Here is a 26,708-nt window from a genome sequence, read left to right as displayed (position 1 = left end):
CCTAAATTAAAAAAAAAAAATGTGCATTAAGAGTTCTTAACCCTGACTTTCTAGGAAAAAAAAAACTTATTTCTTAAGAGTTGTTTATCAGTTAATTTGTTTTTCAGATATTTTTCCCTTAATATTTCAGAGAGATCTCTGGGTACCTAGGTAGAACTTTTTTTTTTTTTTCTCTGAGACCTGTGTGTATCTCCTCTTGAGTTCAAGAGAATACCTTGTATTCCTAGCTTTTGATCCATGATCTTCTCATTTTTGATTACCTCTCTTGTGAACAGATCAAATATTTTAGTGACATTATGCAGAACTTTGGTGAATCTTTTAACTGTGACATACAGGACTCTATGTACTTTGCATGTTCCTCTTACGAATTTAAGTGAGACCTAAGCAGGGCAGAGAACAGCATCCCAGGATTCTCTGGGGGTGACCAGATTGTCTAGGTTTATATGTAGTGCTTAATCTTTCTCTTCCAAAGTTTGATAGTTTCTGATAAAGAGAAATCTGTCTGTCTTGCTATAATCTGACCTCTGACATTGACATTGTAGCCAGAGGTTGTAAATCTTTATGAAAATTTCAGAGATATCGAGAACATAATATTGGTTGGAATGAACAAAAAGAAAAAAACCCTGCAATTTCCCTTAAATAAAAATGTGAGTAGTTAATTTCTTTAACTTGTGGTGAGGTAGAAATTTCCAATTTTGTGGCCTGACAAATATATATATGTATATATATATTTTTAAAGGAGGATTTTAAGATAGTATAAGAAAGTGCAATCTTTTATATTCAAGAAGTTAATATTTTTCCAAAGTATTTGCCTGTATTACACTATTTCTCTGGATACATACTCAAAGATAAAAAACTTTTTTGGTTCTTGTTCATCTACAGATGACTTTGCAGACAGTTTAGTAATTTGTTTCCCTGATCAGTGAGTGAGATTGAATACTTTCCTTCAATTCCTCTACTGCTTTTAGTTCCAATTTTCTATATCTTTCCATTTGATCATTTTATTTAAAAGTATGCCACCTCTCCAAACAAATGGATTTTCAGGTATATCAATATGTATTGCATCAATTTCCCGGAAAGTATCAGACAAGGGAAATACACAAAGCATCTTTAGCAATTGATGCACACATATACACATTATCATATGTTTATGTTATATACATAAAATGCATAAATGTATATTTGTACATAATTCAACAGGATAAATATTACTACATAGGGATTTTCTTTTTAAATCTTGGCCTAAACACGCTTACCTGCATTCAAAACCAGTTATAAGTGTTCCTTCACAATGGTTGTTGGAACATAATACTGATCTTTGGAAAGACATATGGATTTCATCCATATGACCCATATTTCCCTTTATTCATTAATAACACATATGCAATAGATATAAAACCGATTAATTAAAAGTGCAAATTCCATTAAAATAATTCTTTATTAACCATGCATTCTTTGTCTATGCTGGTGACCATTCATTACTGGAAAGGAAGGAGTTAGCTTTTGACCTGCAATCTATTTCTCCTTTATTTCCGACACCTAGGAAAGAGAAAGATGAGCTCAAAATCCACCTTAATCATCCTGATTACAGAAATTCCAGTAAATACATTAATAGGGCTTAGTATTAGGAATGACTTTTCTATGAAATGATCTTAGCAGTATGCACCTGTCTGTATATTTGTTACCTGTCAAAATTTTGGAGTCCTTCTGGGTTAGGAAAGAGAAGAAGCATTAGCAAGTATGATGCTGATGTTCACCCTGTGGGTGAGCCATATATCTGAGCTAGGAAAACCTCACCATCCTGGGAAATATGCAGATCAAAAGAAGTGATAAATGGAAATAGGGAAAATTGTGGCAAACAAAGGATGCTCACAAGTGAGTAATCATCTCAAGTAAGAATACAATGAAATTATTGAAATTATTTCTGCACGAGTGCCTCAGAGCAAGAGAATAAGACTGTTAGCTCTCTCTGTCAAGTCTAACATTCACTAGTGGCAGATGCTGGGAGAAACCTCTGGATCTTTTTTTTCCAGAAAAGAGGAATTGGACTCTTGATGATTTATGAGCTTTGCCCAAAGCTCCACCTAGATAATTTGGTAGAAAGATGTGACATAGTACCCATGATAACTCAGCTTATCACTAGCCACTGACTACCATTTGATTCATAGTTTATAGCCTATATTTACCATTCTGGTTATTTTTCTGATTACCTATGAAAAACACTACCAGTGAATCATAGATGGTGGAGAATGCTGAACAGCAGAGCTTCTGTCACTCTGTGTGGCTGTTAATCAAGGTGATGCATTGCTAAGACAGCTGCCTGGGTGTGACAAAAAGCAGATTGCTTCTGCCTTCCCAGCATGTCAGAAGTTTATTTGCTACTTTAAATATATGGAATGTGAATGTCAATGGAATACATTTAATGAGGGACGTATAGAACCTGAAGAGACTCAAGGGAGGTCAGTTTGAATGTGATTTGATGTCCTAATTGTACTAATATTACCCCTTTGGAGATATGTAAGGGACATTTATGTGATACCTTATATCACACCCAGATGGGGATATACTAAGGGATTGAATGTACCTAAGTGACAGTTTCATGGGGCACATAATGTTTTAGGTGCATATAGTTTCCAAAGTAGCAAAAAAAAAAATGCAGTAAATAGTCAATAGCAGTAATGTATATTGTGGCTTGATTATAACTGGCTAATCTGTGAAGATTTAAGGAATTGGTCTTAGAATACTGAGTGTGGCCATACTTGAGCTTTGTCTTCAGGAGTAAAAGACTTACTAACCCAAATAAGAATACTAGAGGGATCTCAATTTCAGGAGAATGACCATGGCTGGAATCAATCTGGAAGATTTAATAAAGATGAAAGAAAATGGAAAAATTGAATAATAATTCTCATGGAAAATCATTAACAATATTGGGAGAAATCTTGTATTTTCGTATAGAAAGGACTAGTGGGTATCGTAATGTTTATAGAATTCAATATTTTTACAGGTCAGTGGTTGAGAGTGCTATAGAGGGACAGGAGGTTATTTTGATGGAATCTGTTGCAATTCTAAAATAAGGCATGTTGTCCCTGGACAGTGTGGCAACTATTGTTCTCTAATGGTCATGGTCACAAAATAACATGGAACTTTTCTTCTGTATGGTGAGTTGATTGGGATTGGGTAGATCAAAGAATGACACTGTGTTTCACTGTCACATTACAATATTACATAATGACATTTGGAAGCCAGTACCTGTCAAACCTATATGAGGATATGTAGAGTATCCAGAATTTACTGAAATATGGCCTTTTATCAACATCCAGTCAATAAGAAATATGATACATAAGTAAAGAATTTCTGTTAGAAAGAATAATTATGCTGTATGTATTTTTTTTCTTTTAATGAAACCACTGGGAAAAGGGCAGTAAGACCTGTAAACCCCAGTACACAGGTGAGGATACATCACACCTAGAGGAAGGATTAAAAATAATCCGTCTGTTCAATGGAGAGGGGAAGGAAACCATCTGTGTGCATATCATTAGACATCTACCACCAGGAAAAGGTTAGGATCTAGGAAGAAGCTCAACTCCTGAGACTCAGAGAGATAATGTTTCTTAAGCCCAGTTTGCCGTCACCAGCTTAGCAAATTCAAAGCAACTGTCAAGGGTTTAGCTGAGACTGATAGAGTTGAGCTGCCAAGAGTAAGGGTGGGCAACTGAGACAGCAAGCCAGAATGAAAGTAAAAGTGAAGCCCTTAATCACTTACTGCAAAGGCTTAGGAAAAGGTTAAACTGGAGAAAGCACCAAATCCTCCCTGTTCCATTTCCCCATATGAAATGGCTCACCTGCTGATAAGATGACTGGCACAGATGTGGTGGTCATCTCACTTTGGGGGAAGCCCGAACAAACAGTGCTTTCACGTGCCTATTGGCCATCTGTATGTCTTCCTTGATGAAATGTTTGTTTAGGTCTTCTGCCCATTTTTTTTTATTGGGTTTTTGTTTTTCTGTTATTGAGTTGTATGAACTATTTGTGTATTCTGGAAATTAAGCCCTTGTCAGTCACATTGTTTGCAAACATTTTCTTCCGTTCCATAGGTTATCTTTTTATTTTGTTTGTATTTTCCTTTCATAGGTTATCTTTTTATTTTGTTTATATTTTCCTTTGCTGTGCAAAAGCTTACAAGTTTAATTAGGTCCCATTTGTTTATTTTTCCTTCTATTTCTATTTCTTTGGTAGATTGACCTGGGAGAACATTGTTATGACCTGTGTCAGAGAATAGTGTGCCTGTGTTCTCTGCTGGAAAGTTTATGGTGTCTTGTCTCATGTTTAAGTCTTTAAGCCATTTTGAGTTTATTTTTGTGTATGGTGTGAGGGAGTGTTCTAACTTCATTGATTTACATGCAGCTGTCCAGCTTTCCGAACACCACTTGCCAAAGAGACTGTCTTATCTCCATTGTGTATTCTTGCTTCCTTTTTGAATATTAATTGGCTATAGGTGCGTGGGCTTATTTCTGAGCTCTCTGTTCTGTTCCATTGATTCATATGTCTGTTTTTGTGCCAATATCATGGTGTTTTGATTACTGTAGCTTTGTAGTATTGTCTGAAGTCCAGGAGGATTGTGCCTCTGGCTTTGTTCTTTTCCTACAGGATTGCTTTGGCAATGATTCCATGTATATTTTAAGGTTTTTTTTTTTCTGTACATACTTTCTTCTTTCCTATTAGATAAGACCTTTCAATATTTTTTTTAGGGTAGGTTTAGTATTGCTGTAATATTTTAGTTTTTGCTTGTCTGAGAAGTTCTTTGACTCTCCTTCTATTCTAAGTGATAATCTTGTTGGATAGAGTATCCTAGGTTGCATGGTTTTCTCTTTTAGGACTTTGAGTATATCTTGCCACTCCCTTTTGGCTAGCAATGTTTCTGTAGAGAAATCAGCTGATAACCTTATGGGGGTTCCCTTGTAACTAACTTGTCATTTTTCTCTTGCTTTTAGAATCTTCTCTTAATCTTAATGTGGATATCCAGTTTTCCCAAAACAATTTGTTGAAGAGACAGTACTTTTCCTATTATGTATCCTGGGCACCCTCGTTGAAGATCACTTGATTGTATATGAATGGGTGCTCTATTCTGTTCTGTTGTCTTTATGTCTGTTTTTATGCCACTATCTGTTTTAATTACAGTAGCTTTGTAATGTATTTTGAAGTCAAGAAGCGTAATGTTTCAAGCTTTGTTCTTCTTTCTCAAGATTGCTTTGACCATTCAAGATCTTTTGCGGTTACAAATAAATTTTAGGATTTTTTTTCTCTTTTTGCTGAAAATGCCACTTAGATTTTTAATAGAGATTGCATTGAATCTTTTGATTGATTTCTTTGGGTAGTATGGGTATTTGAACAATATTAAGTATTCCAATCCATGAACATGAGATTTCTTTGTACTTATTTATATTTTCTTTAACTTCTTTCATCAATATCTTGTAGTTTTCAGTGTACAAGTCTTTTACCTTCTTGGTCAAGTTTATTCCTAAATATTTTATTCTTTTTGATACTATAATAAATGAAATTTTTTTGCTTAATTTCCTATTCAGGTAATTCATGGTTAGTGAAAATACTTGTAAACCATATATCTAATAAGGTGTTGTTATCCAAAATATGTAAAGAACTTCTATAACTCAATAGCAAGGAAATAACCCAAGGAAAAAATGGGCAAAGGACCTGAATAGGTATTTCTTCAAAGATATATGAATGGCCAGTATAAAGCACATGAAGAGGTACTCAACATCACTAGTTACCAGAGAAATACAAATTAAAACCACAGTGATATGTTATCTAATGCCTTTAAGGATGATCCTTTTCAAGAAAAAAAGAAGAAGAAGGTGAAAGAGAAAAAGGAGGAGGAGGAGAAGGAGAAAAGTATTGTCAAGAGTGTAAAAAAATTGGAACCCTTGCACATTATTGGTGGGACTTTAAAATGGTACAGCTGCTATGGAAAACAGTATAGAGGTTCCTCAAAAAATAAAAAAAAAGAACTATATAGTCTAGCAATCCAATTTCTGAATATATATCCAAGATAATTGAAATAATGATCTTGAAGAAATACCTGCATTCCATGTGCTTGCAGCATTATTCGCCATAGCCAAGATAGGGAAAAACCTAAATGTCCATTGATGAATGAATAAAGAAATGCATGAAATGGAATATTACTCAGCCTTGAAAAATAAGAAAATCCTGTTATATGCAACAGCATGGATGAACCTTGAAAATGTTATGCTAAATGAAATAAACTAGTCACAGGAGGGCTAATTAATACTGCCACTTTCCATCTCTATTAGGTAACAAAAATCATCAAGTTAATAGAAACAGAGAATAAAATGGTGGTTGCCAGTGGCTGGAGGAGAAGGGACATGAGAAGTTGCTATTCAATGGGTATAAAGTTTCAGTTATACACAATGAATAATTTCTAGAGATCCCTGTACAACGTTGTGCCTATAGTTAATATCGTATTGTGTACTTAAAAGTTTGTTAAGAGGGTAGATCTCATTTCTGCCACAAAATATAATAAAAAACAAACACACAAATAAATAAATAAACAATAAATTGAAATACGAAAGCCTTAAAAAAGAAGTCTAGGCACCTGCAACAAAAGATTTTCCCAAGGAAATCATTAAACATGAAGATCTTACAACTGATGATTGTATGTATTATAGGCTAAAATTCAAGACTTCTGTGGAAAAGATAAATAGTATAAGTAAACATAAATGACAGTGGAGAATTTGAGAGTAAGAATATTAAAAACAAAGGCATGGAAGTCTGTTGGTAGAAAGGAAATTTTGTTATGTGTATCTAAGCTGGAATCTGTGGTCCAACTATAGTTTCTGTGGCTTTTGAGTAAGCAAATTAGGCAACCCTCTTTTGATGCTGGATTTTTTGCCTGCAATGTTTGTTTGTATTTTGGAGACCATTCCTCTTTCATCCCTTCCCTTGCATTTCAGTAACTCCTCATTCTTCATTTTTCCCATGGGGGAGTCTTCCTGAATCTCAGATCATAATAAATTTTCCTGATATTGTATTCCCATGACAATATAAACTTTACATTTTAACCTCATCATACTTTACTATTCTTTTTTTATACTAATGCTGAACCTTTATTTTAATATTTTTGGGTATTAATAACCATCTTACTCTTCCTTCTTTTCCTAGTAGTAGCAAATTAGTTCTAAAGAAATATAATTGAATAAATGAAAGAATCAAATTATAATCTACCGTTTATTTGACATGGAAAATCAGACAAAACAATTATCATTATACCAATGAAGAGAATGATTGCATTATCTAAGATTACTGTAGATTTTGCAATAATGAAAGATAGCATCAAAATTGAAGTAGGTAGTAGGACATCTTAATGAATAATTGAAATTTAATCTTTGAATTTTTAGCTATATGATAATTGCTCATGGGTTATTCAGCCATTTGATAATTTGTTGAATATTGGACAATTTCTGGTGTCAGGTATTTCTTGAATAGGAAATCAAAGCTGTTGAAAAATAAGTTATTGTAAAATCAACATTAAATTATAGTTATAACCAGTAACATCTTGTCAAGTTAAGCTTTTGGTCTCTTAAAAGATGACATTGTCAGGTTGACACTAATGGTTGTTTTCTGTCATAGTCGAATGTTTGGATGATGTGTTAAAATTCCTGTCTTTTGAGCCACCCACCTAGGTCGGCTTGCTCTTTCCTTGAGAGCGTACTATCTGTCCCTTAATAAATCCTTGCTTTGCTTTCTTAAAAAAAAAAATCCTGTCTTTCTACAAGAGTTAGCTTTTTAGGTACTAATTTCAAACCTGTACATTAAATTATATGTGTATTGTTGGATGAAAAGGATAAGGGGGGAAGTCTAATAGAATCATCAAGGACAATTTCACACTCATCTTTTCAAATTACGTGAAATGAAAGTTAGGGAAGCAAAAACTGGGCATCTTAGGATTTTTTTTTTTAATTTTAGCAATGTAAACAAAAATGACTAGGAAATATGCTGCTACTCATTTTACTAAGTTACTAGAGCATGTAGTAATAAGCCTCATGAAATTTAATCTTCCTGTTAGTGTCTCTTCCCAGGAAACTCAGCCTAAGATAATTGATGTCAGAAGTGGATCAAGAAAGTTGATGATAGGGTACTGTGTTATGGCTGGATTACTTGTTGCTAGACAGGTTATAGGAACCTATCACTGATGATTCTTATTGGTGGAACACAAATCCTAGTACAAGATAAAAATACAATTGTTAAAGTTTTCACTTTTGGTGAACTCGGATGGTATACTGCTGGAAAGAAATGTACTAGTTGTTATGAAGTATGCAGCATTTGAGAAACATGGGAAAATACTAACTATAAGGACAGTGGTATTGGGTCATTATTACTAAGCACTATTGACGGTTGGACAATGGTCAAATGATGAAAGCAATTAATAGGCAGGTAAAATCAAAGTGCAAATGCCAGAGAGTCTCCTTGGTTGCATATACAAAGGCCATAATCCCTTTCAAGGGAGAGCAGAGAAAACTGAGAACCTGGCCCAGGAATAAACCATCAGATTAGCTGAGCTCCCAAGGAGGTAGGTCTAATATGTATGCCAGCATCAGGGTCCTATTTGGGAAAGAATGGGACCTTGTTCCATGAGATGAGAAATTTAGATTGATGCACTGAAAAGTCTCAAAAGTCCATATTCTTCAGGACCCTCTGAGCCTGTGTAAATGGCCCAATATGTCCTGTTGGATGCTATCACTAAGTCTTGGTTGAAGAGGACGAAGAAACTTCTCCCTAAGACAACGTGCACCTCTCAGAATATGTACTCAGTTTCCCTCCTTGCCCAAAACCCAGTAAACAGGGTTACATTACAGCTGTCTGATTTAAAGATGAGTGGGGCCTGATAAGAAATGAAAGGAACTAAAACCTCAAAAAAGTAAGACCGAGCTAGTGCATAACAGCAGAAGTTGGGAGAAGAGATACATTCTGAGCGTATTTGATTAAGGGGTCTTGAAACTAAAGTTGAATAAGTTACAGGTTATCAGTCTGTGGGTGTCTTCTGGAATGCAAGATATAATATGCTGAAAGAACCCTGGGAGATGGAATAAACATGCTACTAGGGTGGCTTTTAAAAACGTGAGAAAAATGGTCCTGTAAGCTATAACCTTCTTAATTTAATCATTAGTTTTAACAGGTTATTTTATAGATTACCTTAGATTTTCTACATCCACATTGTCTGTAAAAGTAATGATAATAATAAGTCTTTGATATCTAGTATATATTTCATGATCCATCAAGTTAATCTTGATCTTGTCAAGACTAACTTCTCTTTATTCCCTCAGTCTAGATTATTTTTATTGTTCATTTTGCTTGAATAGGATGTTCCTAATGTCCTCATTCTTCTGTCTCATCTAATTCCTGTATTATCTTTCTTCCTCACTTAATTTCTCTTACCTAAGGCTAAATTGTACCATGTGCCTTGGAACATATATCCCTTGCTGCATGGTGGTTATCTCCTCAGTCCTCTGAATATTCAGCTACTCTTTCTAAAATGAATATTTCCCTTAACACCATGCCTTTTGAAAATTTAAAAATAAAAAAAAAAATTTCTTCTACCTTTCTTATATATCAAGAGCATGTCCTATTTTTTATATCATTTCCTTTCTAACAAAACTTTTAAGAAGTGTTCTAAGCATTACCTTCACTTATTTGCTATTCATTTACTCTTGGAACTATTATAATTCTTTTTTTTAACATTTTTTATTGATTTATAATCATTTTACAATGTTGTGTCAAATTCCAGTGTTCAGCACAATTTTTCAGTTATTCATGGACTTACACACACTCATTGTCACATTTTTTTCTCTGTGAGTTATCATAACATTTTGTGTATATTTCCCTGTGCTATACAGTGTAGTCTATTCTACAATTTTGAAATTCCAGTCTATCCCTTCCCACCCTCCACCCCCCTGGTAACCACAAGTCTGTATTCTCTGTCTGTGAGTCTATTTCTGTCCTGTATTTACGCTTTGTTTTTGTTTGTTTGTTTGTTTTTGTTTTTGTTTTTTAGATTCCACATATGAGCGATCTCATATGGTATTTTTCTTTCTCTTTCTGGCTTACTTCACTTAGAATGACATTCTCCAGGAGCATCCATGTTGCTGCAAATGGCATTATGTTGTCGGTTTTTATGACTGAGTAGTATTCCATTGTATAAATATACCACCTCTTCTTTATGCAGTCACCTGTTGATGGACATTTAGGCTGTTTCCATGTTTTGGCTATTGTAAGTAGTGCTGCTATGAACATTGGGGTGCAGGTGTCATCCTGAAGTAGATTTCCTTCTGGATACAAGCCCAGGAGTGGGATTCCTGGGTCATATGGTAAGTCTATTCCTAGTCTTTTGAGGAATCTCCACACTGTTTTCAATACTGGCTGCACCAAACTGCATTCCCACCAGCAGTGTAGGAGGGTTCCCCTTTCTCCACAGCCTCTCCAGCATTTGTCATTTGTGGATTTTTGAATGACGGCCATTCTGACTGGTGTGAGGTAATACCTCATTGTAGCTTTGATTTGCATTTCTCTGATAATTAGTGATATTGAGCATTTTTTCATGTGCCTTTTGATCATTTGTATGTCTTCCTTGGAGAATTGCTTCTTAAGGTCTTCTGCCCATTTTTGGATTGGGTTGTTTATTTTTTTCTTATTGAGTCGTATGAGCTGCTTATATATTCTGGAGATCAAGCCTTTGTCGGTTTCACTTGGAAAAATTTTCTCCCATTCCGTAGGTTTTCTTCTTGTTTTACTTCTGGTTTCCTTTGCTGTGCAGAAGCTTGTAAGTTTCATTAGGTCCCATTTGTTTATTCTTGCTTTTATTTCTTCTAGGAGAAAATTTTTTAAATGTATGTCAGATAATGTTTTGCCTATGTTTTCCTCTAGGAGGTTTATTGTATCTTGTCTTACGTTTAAGTCTTTAATCCATTTTGAGTTGATTTTTGTATATGGTGTAAGGGAGTGTTCTAGCTTCATTGTTTTCCATGCTGCTGTCCAGTTTTCCCAACACCATTTGCTGAAGAGACTGTCTTTATTCCAATGTATATTCTTGCCTCCTTTGTCAAAGATGAGTTGACCAAAAGTTTGTGGGTTCATTTCTGGGCTCTCTATTCTGTTCCATTGGTCTATATGTCTGTTTTGGTACCAATACCATGCTGTCTTGATGACTGTAGCTCTATAGTATTGTCTGAAGTCTGGGAGAGTTATTCCTCCAGCCTCTTTCTTTCTCTTCAGTAATGCTTTGGCAATTCTAGGTCTTTGATGGTTCCATATGAATTTTATTATGATTTTTTCTAGTTCTGTGAAATATGTCCTGGGTAATTGGATAGGGATTGCATTAAATCTGTAGATTGCCTTGGGCAGTGTGACCATTTTGACAATATTGATTCTTCCAATCCAAGAGCATGGAATATCTTTCCATTTTTTAAAGTCTTCTTTAATTTCCTTCATCAATGGTTTATAGTTTTCTGTGTATAATTCTTTCACCTCCTTGGTTAGATTTATTCCCAGATATTTTATTACTTTGGGTGCTATTTTAAAGGGGATTGTTTCTTTACTTTCTTCTTCTGTTGATTTATCGTTAGTGTAAAGAAATGCAACTGATTTTTGAACGTTAATTTTGTAAACTGCTACCTTGCTGAATTCTTCAATCAGCTCTAGTAGCTTTTGTGTGGACCTTTTAGGGTTTTCTATATATAGTAGCATGTCATCAGCATATAATGACACTTTTACCTCTTCTTTTCCAATTTGGATCCCTTTTATTTCTTTCTCTTGCCTGACTGCTGTGGCTAGGACTTCCAGGACTGTGTTGAATAGGAGTGGTGATAGTGGGCATCCTTGTCTTGTCCCAGATTTTAGTGGGAAGCTTTTGAGTTTTTCACCGTTGAGTACTATGCTGGCTGTAGGTTTGTCATATATAGCTTTTATTATGTTGAGATATGTTCCCTCTATATCCACTTTGGCGAGAGTTTTTATCATAAATAGGTGTTGAATTTTATCAAATGCTTTTTCTGCATCGATTGAGATGATCATGTGGTTTTTGTCCTTTCTCTTGTTGATGTGATGTATTACACTGATTGATTTGCATATGTTGAACCAGCCTTGTGTCCCTGGGATGAACCCCACTTGCTCATGATGTATAATCTTTTTTATGTGTTGTTGGATTCTATTTGCTAAAATTTTGGTGAGGATTTTGGTGTCTATGTTCATCAGTGATATTGGCCTATAATTCTCTTTTTTTGTAGTGTCTTTGCCTGGTTTTGGTATCAGGATGATGGTGGCTTCATAGAATGAGTTTGGGAGTATTCCCTCCTTTTCAATCGTCTGGAAGAGTTTGAGAAGGACTGGTATGAGTTCTTCTTTGTATGTTTGGTAGAATTCCCCGGTGAAGCCGTCCGGTCCTGGACTTTTATTTGTAGGGAGGTTTTTAATTGCTATTTCTATTTCCTTTCTAGTGATCGGATTGTTCAAGTGTTCAGATTCTTCTTGATTCAGTTTTGGTGGACAGTATGTTTCCAGAAACTTGTCCATCTCCTCTAGGTTATCCAGTTTGGTTCCATATAGTTTTTCATAATATTCTCGTATGATATTCTGTATTTCTATTTTGTTTGTTGTAATTTCTCCATTTTCCTTTCTTATTTTGCTAATTTGTGCTCTCTCTTTTTTCTTCTTTGTGAGTTTGGCCAGAGGTTTGTCGATTTTATTTACTTTTTCAAAAAAACAGCTTTTGGTTTGGTTGATTTTTTCTATGGTCTTGTTAATCTCTATTGTATTTAATTCCCCTCTGATCTTTATTATTTCCTTCCTTCTGCTGCTTTTGGGGCTTTTTGTTCTTCTTTTTCTAATTCATTCAGGTGGTGGGTTGAATTGTTTATTTGAGATTGTTCTTCTTTTTTGAGGAAGGCCTGTATCGCTATAAACTTCCCTCTTAGCACTGCCTTTGCTGTGTCCCATAGGTTTTGAGTGGTTGTGCTTTCATTGTCATTTGTCTCAAGGTATTTTTTAATTTCAGCTTTGATTTCCTCATTGATCCATTGTTTTTTCAATAACATATTGTTTAATCTCTATGCTTTCCTTTTTTTCTCCTTTGTTTCTCTGTTGTTGATTTCCAGTTTCATGGCATTGTGGTCAGTAAAGATGCTTGAGATAATTTCTATCTTCTTAAAATTGTTGAGGTTTCTTTTGTGCCCAAGTACATGATCGATCCTGGAAAATGTTCCATGTGCACTTGAAAAGAATGTATATCCTATTTTTGGGGGGTGTAATGCTCTGAAAATATCCACCAAATCTAGTTTTTCTATTGTAGTATTTAATTTCGCTGTTGCCTTGTTTATTTTCTGTCTGAAAGATCTGTCTAGTGATGTTAATGCAGTGTTAAAATCTCCAGCTATGATTGTATTCCCATCAATATCCCGTTTATCTCTGTTAGTAATTCTTGTATGTACTTAGGTGCTCCTATATTGGGTACATATATATTAACGAGTGTAATATCCTCATCTTGTATCACTCCTTTAATCATTATAAAATGTCCTTCTTTATCTTTCTTTATGGCCTTTGTTTTAAAGTCTATTTTGTCTGAAATCAGTACTGCAACACCTGCTTTTTTGGCTTTTCCATTTGCATGGAATATTCTTTTCCATCCTTTCACTCTCAATCTGTATGTGTCCTTCTCCCTAAAGTGGGTCTCTTGTATGCAGCATATTGAAGGTTCTTGCTTTATTATCCAGTCTGCCACTCTGTGTCTTTTGATTGGAGCATTTAGTCCATTAACATTTACAGTAATTAATGATAGATGTGTGTTTATTGCCATTTTGAACTTATCTTTGCAGTTGAATTGGTATATCCTCTTTGTTCCTTTCTTCTTCCTTTTGTGGTTTGGTAATTTTCCTTTGTATTATCATGGATTTTATTTAATTTTTGTGACTCCTTTGTAAATTTTTGGCTTGTGGTTACCCTTTTTTGTAAATCTATCAACCCATTACTATAACTGTTTTTATTAAACTGATAGTAACATGATCTCAAACCCATCCTACTGTTAAAAAAATTTAAAAAAGAAAGAAAAAAATATTCTATATTTCCCTGCCTCCCTCTCCCACTCTCAGTGATTTGTATGTCTTCTTTTATAATTTCATGTTTACTTTATTTGTAATTCATGAGTTATCACCTTTCCAGTTGTGTGTTTCTCATTTCTGTAGCATCCTGCTGCTTTTCTATTTAGAATAGCCCTTTCAATATTTCTTTTAGCATGGGTTTAGTGTTGCTAAACTCCTGCAGCTTTTTTTTTGTCTGTGAAACTCTATTTCTCCTTCTATCCTCAAGGATAGCCTTGCTGGATAAAGGATCCTAGGCTGCATCTTTTTTTCATTCAAGGCTTTGAATATATCTTGCCACTCCCTTCTGGCCTGTAGTGTTTGTGTAGAGAAATCAACTGAGAGCCTTATGGGGGTTCCCTTGTAACTTACTCTTTGCTTTCCTCTTGCTGCCTTTAGAATCATTTCTTTATCCTTGACTCTGGCCATCTTGATTATGATATGTCTTGGTGTGGATCTATTTGGGTTCTTCCTGTTTGGGGCCCTCTGAGCTTCCTGTACTTGGATATCTGATTCCTTCTTTAAGTTTGGGAAGTTTTCAGTCATGATTTCTTCAAAAACCTTTTCAATCCCCTTTGATCTTTCTTCTCCTTCTGGGACCCCTATTATGCGAAGATTGGGATGCTTTTTGTTATCCCATAGGTCCCTTATGCTATTTTCATTATTTTTTATTTGCTTATCTTGTAGTTCTTCTGAACGGGTGCTTTCTATTGCCCTGTCTTCTAGATCACTAATTCGTTCGTCTGCATTATCTAGTCGGCTTTGCACAGCTATTAGAACATTCCTCATCTCTGTCAATGAGTTTACCCATTCTACTTGGCTCTTCTTTATAGCTTCAATTTCATTTTTGACATATTTTATATCTCTAAACACTATCTCTTTTAATTCCTTCAGCAATTCGATCACTCCTTTTTTGAAATCTTGATCTAGTAGGCTACCGATGTCTATTTCGTTGATCTTTCTTTCAGGGGATTTCTCTTGTTCTTTTAATTGGGAAAGGTTTTTCTGCTTCTTCATCTTGCTCATACCTCTTTGGCACTGTGGTTTATGGTGTATCAGTTGTTTATTTTGGTCCTTAAGGATTTTATCTATCTGATGCCTATTTAGGAATAGAACTTAGGAAAAAAAGAAAAAAAAAATAAGAGAGAGAGAGAAAGAATTTTAAAAGAAGGGAGAAAGAGGGTTTGAAAACAGTGTATAATGAATAATAGAAGAGTGAGTTGAAGCAGAGTATTAATCGGGTTGAGACGTCCTTTTAAAACCCTTACAAAAAAAAGGGGGGGGGAGATGAATAGATGTATTTGAAACCTGTGTCTAATCAATAGCAGGACATCAAAACCCAAGAGAAATAGAAATGAATTAAGAAGTAAAGATTAAGAGAGTAATAGAAAATAGAACAGGTAAAAACAGATTTAAAAAAAAAAGGGGGGGTGGGGTGGGCTTGTCAGTATTCTCCTGGAGTCTGTGTGCTTTTAATGTGAAGTCTTTCTGTCTTCGTCCTGTTTTGGAAGCTCAGCTTGCTGTTTTCAGAGGCCCTCCGTTGGCGCCCTCTTCTGTGCTGCTCCCAGCACCTGTCCGCAAGCTGATCGCACCTCCTCCTAACACTGGGTCAGGTGCAGCTCTCTGCTGTGGGCGGGCAGGTCGCTGCCCCTCCGATACCGCAGTCAGATGTTGCAGACTGGCCAGGTAGGAGGGCGGGTCGTGCCCCCTCCCAGCACCTCGGTCAGGGGCTGTGTTCCTGACCGAAAGGCGGGGGGGGGGGGGGGTCGCTCTCCCTCTACCTGCACAGCCAGTAGTTCCGCTCTCTGTGCGGCTGTGCGGAGCTCCGCCCTGGTCGGCGCTCCGCGGGTGGGCTCGGGGAAGACCGAGGGACAGCCCTGTCCCTGCTCCGAGCCAAAACCCAGCTCCTTGTTTGTCTTTGTGGAGCAAGTTCTCTGAGGGACCAGGATGGAAGGATCTTATCTGCCCCGGGCTGCAGGCCAGTCTCAGTCTGGCCTTTGACGCTGCTAAGCCCTTCGGTGCGGATGCAGGTTTCGCCCCCGCCCCCGCCCCCGCCCCCGCCTGAGTGCTCAGCGCAGAGGATATGGCGGCTGTGCCTGAGCCCCGCCTCTCTCCCCCCGAAAACTTTCCGCGGGTTTTCAGAGATGGGGGTGTGCACCCTTACCCCGAGAGTATATCAACCTTGCTGTTTTATGGAGGGCCCAGGTTGTTCTGCCCTGTGCACCCACAGCCACGGCGCGCAGCCCCTTGCGTTCCCCCGGGGCTGCCTCCGTGCAGCCACTTCCGTCCTCCGCCTGGCTTGTGCAGCCTGGCCCTGCCCGCCGCTGCCGGCCCGCATCTCAGGCTGGGTGTTGGGGGGACGCTCTGTGCCCGTTTAACTTATTTCTGTTAGTCAAGGGCTGCTCTGTACAGATCGAAGCCTCGGAGGCTCCCCCTCCGTCCCGCTGGTCTCTCAGTTGGAGAGGGGGGACCCAGCGAGCGAGCGCCAGTCCTCCTTTGCCGCTCCCTCCCCGTGGGACCCGTCCCGCGCTGCTTTGCCTTTTGTTCTTTCTTTTTTCCTTTTCTCCTACCAGATTTTTGAAGAGGGCGATGTTCTGTCGGAGTTCCACAGGTGCTCTGGTTGGCTGAGTGGGTCTGTAGATGTGGGTCTTGGTGTATTTGTGGGAGAGGGTGACCTGCGAGCGTCCTTCTACTCCGCCATCTTCTCCGTCTCTCGGAACCATTATAATTCTAATTCCAAACCTTGTCAGCCTACCCTAATTGTTCATCCCAAATCAGCAATGAACTCTCTTGTAATTAAATACAGTGGGCATGCTTTATTCCTTACCTTGGTAGAGTCTTGGTACTTGAAATTCTTTCTTCTTTGATTTAAATAACAAAGAAGTTTTCTATTTTTCTTCCTATCACTTCCTTTGCTGTTTTTTTAGAGGTGTACAGCTCTTTATCTAACTATAGAATACTTAAGTTTCTCTATACCAGTCTTCTGTTCTACCCGTTTTTCCTTTTGTGATATTTTTTTCATATCTAAGGTGAAATTGCCACTTTAAATTACCACAAAGAAGCCGTCCTAACTTTCATTCCCAGCATCTGTCTCTTCTCTGAGTTTGTGTCTTATATCTAGTCGTTTACTTGAGTTCTCCTTTTAGATCCTTAAAAGGCAACTAAAATTCAGCATGTCCAAAACTGAGTTCTTGTTGCCCACCCAATTAATAGTTACTTTTATTGCTCCCAAAGTTCGTGAATGACACTATCATCCACCCAGTAGTATGTAGAAGTTATGCAAATATAGATATCATTCTGGACTCCTACCTTGCTCTCCCATACGCACTGTATTGTACACGGAACTGTGGTAGATTAAATTATAGCTCAAATTCTTCATTCCCCTGTAGTAGAATTATTTATCCAGATAATTTCCCATGTAATTTAACTGTCTCATATACTTCCCCACTCTGCTGATGTGATTGTTTTTTCCCCTTGCACTTTTGTGAGTACCATTAAAACAGCATGTCCCAGGTAGCAGCACACTCTTATCCTAAGCCTCAAAGTAAAGGCACATGAAGCAGACCTGAACCCAACCAGTAACCTGGAGTCCCTTAAGTCTCAGACAACTCCAGTTTATATAAAATAAATGGTAGTTATTTTGCATACCTGCAAATTTGTAACCTATGAGCATGAAAATATGTATTTATTGCTGTAAGCTAGAAGAACTGTCAAGTTTAATATGCCACAGAACCTGATGATTAAGATCAACAGTCCTATTAATTTTACCTCCTCACTATCTCTTGATACTGTTTTTCTTGATATCTTTTCTGCATTTCTTCCCTCTAATCAGAGTAACTATTATCTCTTAAATCCTGAAATAATTGCCTAATGAATCTACCTGTGTCTATTCTTGTCTTTTCTCAATGTTGTTCCCAGAGCCATCCTTTGGAAATATGAATTTCATCAAAATACTTTCATTTTCTTCCAACACTTCTTTATTCTTATACAATGCAAATGCTGTTCTTTCCTTTTAATAAAAGGGACAAAATTTTCAAAAGTCTTTTATAATCAGATGTGCGGTCTCATTTTTCTCCCATGCTGCCCCATCCTCCTTGTTTCAGTCAAATTGACTTTGTTTGGTTCCTTCACACCTATGTTTTCCTGGCATTAGAATTGTACACATATTATTTCTTCTGACTGACACACTCATCCAGTTTCCGTTTTTTTTTTTTTTCCTAGCTAACTCTTTGCTGCTGTGCAGATCTCAGATCCAATTATCCCTTTCTCAAAAAATATTTCACATACTTCCCGACCAGGTCAGAACTGTCATAACCTCTCATTACACTTTGGTTTTTACAGTACCTATAACACTTGAAAATGTATATCTATTGAATAGATTACCAAAATTATTACTTCTACCTCATATGAAAATATTAAATTCTTGAGAGCATAACTTATGACTACTTTTGGTGACCATCATATCTTCAGTCAGTAGGACATGCCTGGTGTATAGAAATTCCTTTTTGAATAGGACTAAGTAGATTTTATTTCAACCATTGCCTCCAGAACTAGTCACACCAAAACTTGCTGCCTTTAAAAACTTTTGCACTGATGTCTCACTTAGCCACATCTCATTCATTTTGAACTGAGAAAACATCTTTGTTGAAATTGTTGCTTGGTTTGCAGGCATATGGCTTTGCTACATCTGATCTTGCATATATGCAATCAAAAGTTTTTCCACTTTGCAGATCAGCCAATTATGTTTTATTGTTGCCATTGATTACATTGGATTACTGTTATTCACTTTTAAAAGAATTTTTTTTTCTCGTCTCTTAAAATATGGCTCAGAGTGGAATGCTAAAACTCGAAGTTAAAGGCTGGCTCATTCTATTTTATTTCCATGCTTGTTGACTCTAAATAAGCTGTCTCACTTCTAAAATGAGGACTTGTTTGACTTTATTATTTTTGATATTTTTGAGCTTTATATAACTTTGTTCATTTATAAGAGAAAACATTTAAAAAGACACTAAGGAGAAAATTTATGAAAAATATGCTATTAAATATGAATATTCACTAATCATATATATATAGATCTTTTCATGAAATAAACTTAACTTTCACTTATATACCCTGTAAATTTTTTCTTCTGTCTTTTCATTTGTTAAAACAATGATTAATCCTTCCAGAGGATTGATTTTATGCCAGAATAAAAATGTAATTGTTTAGCTCCGTTATTTAAAAGTATTTTTTTAGTTCCCAGCAAAAAAATAAATGTTCTTTTTTTTGATACGATGTTTTAAAATTATTTTAGCTCACTTGAGCATGAATCCCTCTTCTCATTCCTGCATAGTTGATAAATCACTGTTGTTGTAAACTATAGGATAGGGAAAACTATATATGACATAAAAGGCCTCATTCAAACCAAAAGAGGAAGGAGAAATTTCATTTTTTTCCCTGATCCAATAAAAATGGATAAGAAGGAAAGAAAATAGAACTGGGGAAAAGAAATAGAGCATGGGTATACCAAACTCTTTAAGCCAAAGTCCAACATGGGAAAGATATTTAAAAACGTTAGGAGAAAGTTGAAAGTAGAGAGGATTTTCACCTGTTCATGTTTGGAACTCTGAGAAGGAAACCATTGCACAAGGAAGCCACTTGCCTGCATAATACTGGCAAAGCATAAGAGAGGAACAGTAGAGGAGGTGGATTTGGTTATAGATGTGGCTTTTTGGTGTTTAGGGGATCAAAACATCTCTCTTTACTCCAGTGAGAGGAAAGAGAAGGCTCAAAGAGGGCCATGAGACACTCAAAGTTGTAGTATACATCCAGGTACAGACTAAAATCAGATTTACAAGCTGAGCACTTAACTTTTTTATTATTACCAAGAGCCTTGATAAATAATCTGAGTAGTTTGTGTTTAAAATGTAATCAGGCTTCCAGTTTCAGCCTGCAACATAAAGAATGTAGTCTTCATTACTCCCTTCCTCACAGTAAAAAGCTGAACAAACTGAAAATCAAAAACGCTTCTTGGATCCCTCAGAGAATTGAAGTCACAAGGAAAATCGCTATCCCCCTAACTGAAAGATAGATGAATATGGAAAATCACAGCTTAACTTGAGCAGCTGCTAGAGCCAGCAACTGGTAGGAACACTTAAAGGTAACTACTAATTGCTAGAAACTGAACTCTGTCAAGTTTGAGAGAGAAAACTCTTGAGAGCTCAGCTTTCACAGAGGTCCAAAACTTTTCATGAGGTTTACCCTTCCAGAGCTTCCCTGTGTTCTCAGAATGAAGATTGGAGAAAAATCCTTTCTATCTTTCAAAAAAAGGGGGAGAAAAGTAACCTTTTGAAATACACTCAGATCATTCTGTTCTCCTAAACATTAAGAGATTGCCATTAAGAGAAACTATTTTACCAGGGCCCAGCTGTCCTGGGAGAAGGGAAATACCCAACTACAGCCTCCTTTGTCTTTCAATATTGGGAAAGGAAAAACCCAGCTCCAACTTTACCAAGCATTCCTGTTACAACAGGGGAGGAGAAAAAAAGCTGAGAAGCTTTTGTGAAGGTCAGATAGCCCAACAGTGCAGACTCACTAAAAGACTAAGATTTAATTACAGGATTTTAGAATGCTTCACCTGTTCCCTACCTTACCACCACATCAATAATGCTTCTTTATAATAACAGGGATAACAACTGAAATAACTGCAAAGCTCAGACTTTATTTAACAAGGAGTCTCTTGGGAAACCAAGACCATGGGGAAGACAAAATCAAGGACACTAGAGAAATTTTAGCCTCTGATACTATAGCTACAGCAAACATTAGATGCAGCCTAACTTCTAGCCAAACATAAAACATCACATAAAGACCTATTTACTTCAGTTTTTTTAAACCCAATATATCATGCCCAACTTTCAATGAAAAATTACAAGACATACTAAAAGGCAAAAATACAGTCTAAAGAAACAAAATAAGCAGCAGCACTGAATACATATATGGCAGAAATTTTGTAATTATCACATTATCACAACAGGAATTTAAAACAACTATGATTAAGATGTGAAGGGCTACAATGGAAAAAGTAGACATTCAAGAACAAATAGGTAATGTAAAGAGAGATATGAAAATGCTAAAGAAAGAATCAAAAGGTAATGTTAGAAATAAAAAAACTGCAACAGAAATGAAAAATGCCTTTGAAAGTTTCATCAGTAGACTGGACACGACCAAGAAAGAATCAGTGAGCTTGAAAATATGTCAGTAAAAACTTTCAAACTGAAAAGCAAAGAGAAAAAAAAGTATGAAGAAAAGCAACAGAATATTCAGGAACTGTGGGACAGTTACAAAGTATGTAGCATGTGAATAGTGAGAATACAAGAAGGAGAAGAAACAGAAGAAATATTTGTACTTTTAATGGTTGACAATTAATTCTCAATTATTCTTCCAAAATTAATGACAAGCCACAAACCACAGATGAAGAAGCTCAGAGAACATAAAGTAAGATAAATTTTTAAAAATCTAGAACTAGACATTTCATATTTTAGCTGTAGATAATCAAAGACAAAAAAAATGTTGAAGGAAAGCAGTGAAAAGAAGAACCTTACCTATAGAAAAACAAAGAAAATTATGTTGAATTTCTCTTGAGAAACAATGCAAGCAAGGAGTGGAGTAAAATATTTAAGTATTGAAGGAAAAAAATCAACCTAGAATTCTAGATAAAATTATGCCTCAAATTGAAGAAATAAAAACTGTCTCAGAAAAATAAAAATTGAGAGAATTTGTTTTCAGCAGACTTGCCTTGCAAGAAACCTTAGGAGAGATTCCTCAGAGAGAAAGAAAATGACGTAGGTCAGAAATGCAAACCTACATTAAAAAAAAAGGAAAGTGTTAGAAAAGGAATAAATGAAGTTAAAATCTTTTGTTTTCTTATTCTTAATTGATCTAACAGATAACAATTTGTTCAAAATAATAATAGCAATGATGTGATCAGTTTTTATAACCTGTTGTTAAGTGAAATGTATAACAGGAATGGTTTAAAGAACAGGAGAAAGGAATCTGGAATGCTTTTCTAGTAGATACCTGCATAACCTGTGAAAGTGGACTTAGATTAGTTGTAAATTCTGAGTGTATTTTACAAACTCTTTTGCACCACTAAGGGGAAAAGAGAGAGAAAGAGAGAGATAAAGTATGTGCTAACAGGAGAGAAAATGGAGTTATATAAAATGTTTAATTCAGACCAGATAAGGCAAAGCAAATTAAAAAAAAAAAAGAGAAATGATTAGAAAACAGTTACAAACATAATCAGTATTAGTTCCACTGTATCAATAATCACTTTAAATGTGAATGGTCTAAATATAAAAATTGAAAGTCGCTGTCTAGGTGGATAAAAAACTAAACTCAGTTATGTTATACTATTAAAAAAAAACCATTGAAAATATAAATACACAAAGATTAAAAGCAAAGGGATAGAGAAAGATATACCATAGTAACACTAATCAAAAGAAAACTGGACTATTAATTTCAGATAAAGCTGATTTCAGAACGTGAACAATTATCAAGGGTCAAGAGGACATTAAATAATGTTAAAGGGTACCATTTTCCATGAAAACATAACAGTCCCTAATGTGTATATGTCTAGTCTTAACAAGAAAGTGTCAAAATATGTTAAAGGATAAACTGTTAAAACAGTAAGGAGAAAGAGTGGAATTCACCATTACTGTTTGTGACTTAAGCATATCAGCAATTGAGAGAGCCATCAGCCAGAAATAATTCAGTATATAATTAAGCTAAACAGCACCATCAATTAACCGTATATAATTGACATTTATAAAATACTTTATCCAAAAATAGCAGAATACACATTTTTTAAGCTCATGTGGAACATTTGCCAAGATAGGCCACAATCTGGAAAACAAAACACATACTAACAAATTTAAAGGAGTAGAAAGTACTACAAGATATGCCTGCAGACTACAATGATATTTAACTAGAAGTCAAGAACAGAAAGATAGTTGGAAAATCTTAAAATATTTAAAGATTAAACAGAAGACTTTTAAATAACACATGAAAGAAGGAAGAAGCCTCAAGATAAATTTAAAACTTTTTTGAACTAAATAAAAATGAAAAATTAACTTATCAAGATTTATAAGATTAAACAAAAGCAGTGCTTAAACAAAAACAAAATACAGCATTTAATTAATTTATTAGGGAAAAATAAAGTTCTAAAATAATCTGTGCCGCTACCTTGTAAGAGAGGGGCAACTTAAATCCAAAGTAAGCAGAAGAAAAGAAAAAACAAAAAGGAAATCAAGGAAATTGATAACTAAATCAATGGGAAAAATCAACAAAACCAAACAATGGCTCTTTGAAAGATCAATAAAAGTAATAAACCTCCAGCTAAGCTAATCAAGAAAAAGAAAATAAAAGGAAAGACACAAATTAGTAATATCAGAAATGAAAGAGTTTCATCACTACTGATCTGATGGACATTAAAAGTTAGTAAAGAATACTGTGACCAACTTTATACCCAAAATCTGGTAACTTATTGAAATGGGCAATGGACTAGTAAATTTCCAAAACAGAAAGTGTCAAAGCCAAGATAGTTCTACTAGTGAAGTCTACCAAACATTTAAAGAAAAAATGTTACCAATTCTCTATGATTTTTTCCAGAAATAGAAGACTAGAGAGTACTTCCTAATTTATTTTATAAGGTCAGCATCACCTTAATTCCAGAGTCAGACAAAGGTACCACAAGACGTGAAAACTACAGGCCATAGATGCAAAATTCTCAAATATTAGCAAGTCAAATCTAACAAGGTATAAAAATAATTATATACCATGACCTACTGGTACTTATTCCATGCATGCAAGATGAGCTCAGCAATCAAAAACCAATTAATATAGTCCATCACATCGACAGGGTAAGGAACTTAATCTACACATTGAGTGTGATTTCAGTTGAAATTTTGCACATATAAACAAAATGATTCTAGAGTTTACATGGAAAGAGATGTGATACACAAAGATATCCATGACCATAATCTAGTATCAAAACCTTATTACACCTGCACCCCAATGTTCATAGTAGCACTATTTACAATAGCTAAGACATGGAAAGAGCCTAAAGGTCCATTGACAGATGACTGGATAAAGAAGATGTGGTATATTTATACAATTCAATACTATTCAGCCATTAAAAAGACAACATAATGCCATTTACAGCAACATGGACATCCCTGGAGAATGTCATTCTAAGTGAAGTAAGCCAGAAAGAGAAAGAAAAATACCATGTGAGATCGCTCATATGTGGAATCTAAAAAAAAAAAAAAAAAAAAAAAATGAACATAAATACAAAACAGAAACAGACCCATAGACAGAATGCAAACTTGTGGTTGCCAAGGGGAAGTGGGGTGGGAAGGGACCGACTGGGAGTTTAAAATTTGTAGATACTGACAGGCATATGTAGAATAGATAAACAAGATTATACTGTATAGCACAGGGAAATATATACAAGATCTTGTGGTAGCTCACAGTGAAAAAGAATGTGACAATATATGTATATTCATGTATAACTGAAAAATTGTGCTGTACACTGGAAATTGACACAACATTGTAAAATGACTATAACTCAATAAAGAAAAGTAAAACAAAACAAAACAAAACAAAAAACCTTATTGTGTGGCATCCAGTGAAAGCTGTTTAATGTGTATGACTTATTGTTTCAAATCTTGCATCAGGTCTAAATCAATAGTTATACTTTTATAGTAGACGACTGAAGAAACAATTCATCTTTGTTTGTTTCTCTCTACTGAGATCAGAGAAGACTTGCATCCAAAAGTTCATCTAGTGACATTAGACCTGTTTTTGGCAGTTTCTCTCTGTAATTGCCAGTTTTCTGTTACCTGTTAAATAGATGCCTTCTTCTTTTCTACATCATCCTTCCAGTCAAACCAGTTAAAATAGTTTTGCATCAAATTTAGGGCTTAAATACTTGGATATGCATATTGATTACTTTTAATTTGTAGTTATCAAAAATTCTAATGAATATTGTTCTACCTTTACTCTGTCAATAATTAACTTGTTGGGTTTATAAGTCCAGACTCTGAACTGGAAGTATAATTTAAAGTTAATTGGAAATGAGGTTGTGGGAGCCATTACTGGGAGGACTGAACAAAAGAATCAGGTAACAAATATCATGTTTACTTTCTTGTAAAATGTGATTTTAAAGTAATTAAAATAACCCTACTTTAAACAGTACATCAGTGCATCTATGAGAATAGTAAAGAGCCTGCTAAAATACCTCCTTTTAGTTACTTTAATACTAATACCAGTAACTCTAGAAAACTTAGATTTTTAAGACCTTAGTAAGGAAACACAGTTCAGTTCTTCTGAAGTGCTGACTTCACATGAGAAGCATGAATCCAGTTATTGTTATTTTTTCAACTTTGATAGCTACATGGGTGATCAGCAGCACTTGAAACGGTCACTCCCAGTGTTGTGACAGCCTGTTTTTCCTGCAGAGCACTTTTATGTAGATGAAATCTTTTGGTCAGTAGAAGTGGCAGACTTCTTCTGGCAGGTCCTTGTAGATTCGTATTACATTTTATGTCTCAGTTTCTAGGGAAGAGAGATGCCCTAGAGATTGAACATGATTATGAGAGGATTCATCTAAATAAAGCATAGGACATGGTCTCAGACTCAGATTCATAGGCCTGCCACACACAAATGTAAAAGTAGAAATTCCATGCTTTTTTCTTTGTTTTTAAATTTTTTTAATTGAGGTATATTTAATGTACAATATAGTGGGTAAGTTTCAGGTGTACAACATAATGATTCAAAAATTTTAAAGGTTATGTTCCATTTATAGTTATTATAAAATATTGGCTATACTCCATGTGCTGTATCCTTATAATTTTTGAATAAGTGTTCTCATTTTTTTCAGATATACAACCAAGAGTGGAATTGTTGGATTATAGGATAATGCTAGTTTTACTTATTTAAGAAACCTCCATACTGTTTTCCACAATGGCTGTACCAATTTACATTCCCCCCAAGAGTGTACAGTGGTTCCCTTTTCTTCACCTTGCCAACATTTGTTATTTGTGGTATTTTTGACGATAGCTGTTTTGACAGGTTTGAGGTGATATTTCATTAGGGTTTTAGTTTGCATTTCTCTGATGGTTAAGGATGTTGAGGATCTTTTCATATGCCTGTTGGCATTTTGTATGTCTTCTTTAGAAAATATCTATTAAAGTCTTCTACTCATTTTTTTTATTAGGTTTTTTTTTTTTTTTTTTGCTGTTGAGTTGGGTAGGCTGTTTATATATTTTGGATATTAGCCCCTTATTGGTCATACTGTTTATATATTTTGGATATTAACCCCTTATTGGTCATATTATTTGCAGATATTTTCTCCCAAATCAGTAGGTTGTCTTTTTGTTTTGTCAATAGTTTTGCTTTGCTATGCAAAAGCTTTTAAGTTTAATTAGATCCCATTTGTCTATTTTTGCTCTTATTCCTTCACTTTAGGAGACAGATTCGATAAAATATTGCTGTGATTTATGTCAAAGAGTGTTC

The 26,708-nt window shown here is 35.4% G+C and overlaps 1 pseudogene; it reads left to right on the top strand.

Moving 5' to 3' along the window:
• The first annotated feature begins 5,816 nt into the window (after nucleotides 1-5,816).
• LOC135322361 (synaptojanin-2-binding protein-like) overlaps nucleotides 5,817-26,708 on the top strand; it is a 57,403-nt pseudogene continuing 36,511 nt past the window's right edge.

Source organism: Camelus dromedarius, chromosome 10, assembly GCF_036321535.1.
Source record: "Camelus dromedarius isolate mCamDro1 chromosome 10, mCamDro1.pat, whole genome shotgun sequence".
NCBI classification, from domain to species: Eukaryota; Metazoa; Chordata; class Mammalia; order Artiodactyla; family Camelidae; genus Camelus; species Camelus dromedarius.
Note: the sequence above shows the minus strand (reverse complement) of the source record. Positions and strands in the feature narration are given on the sequence as shown.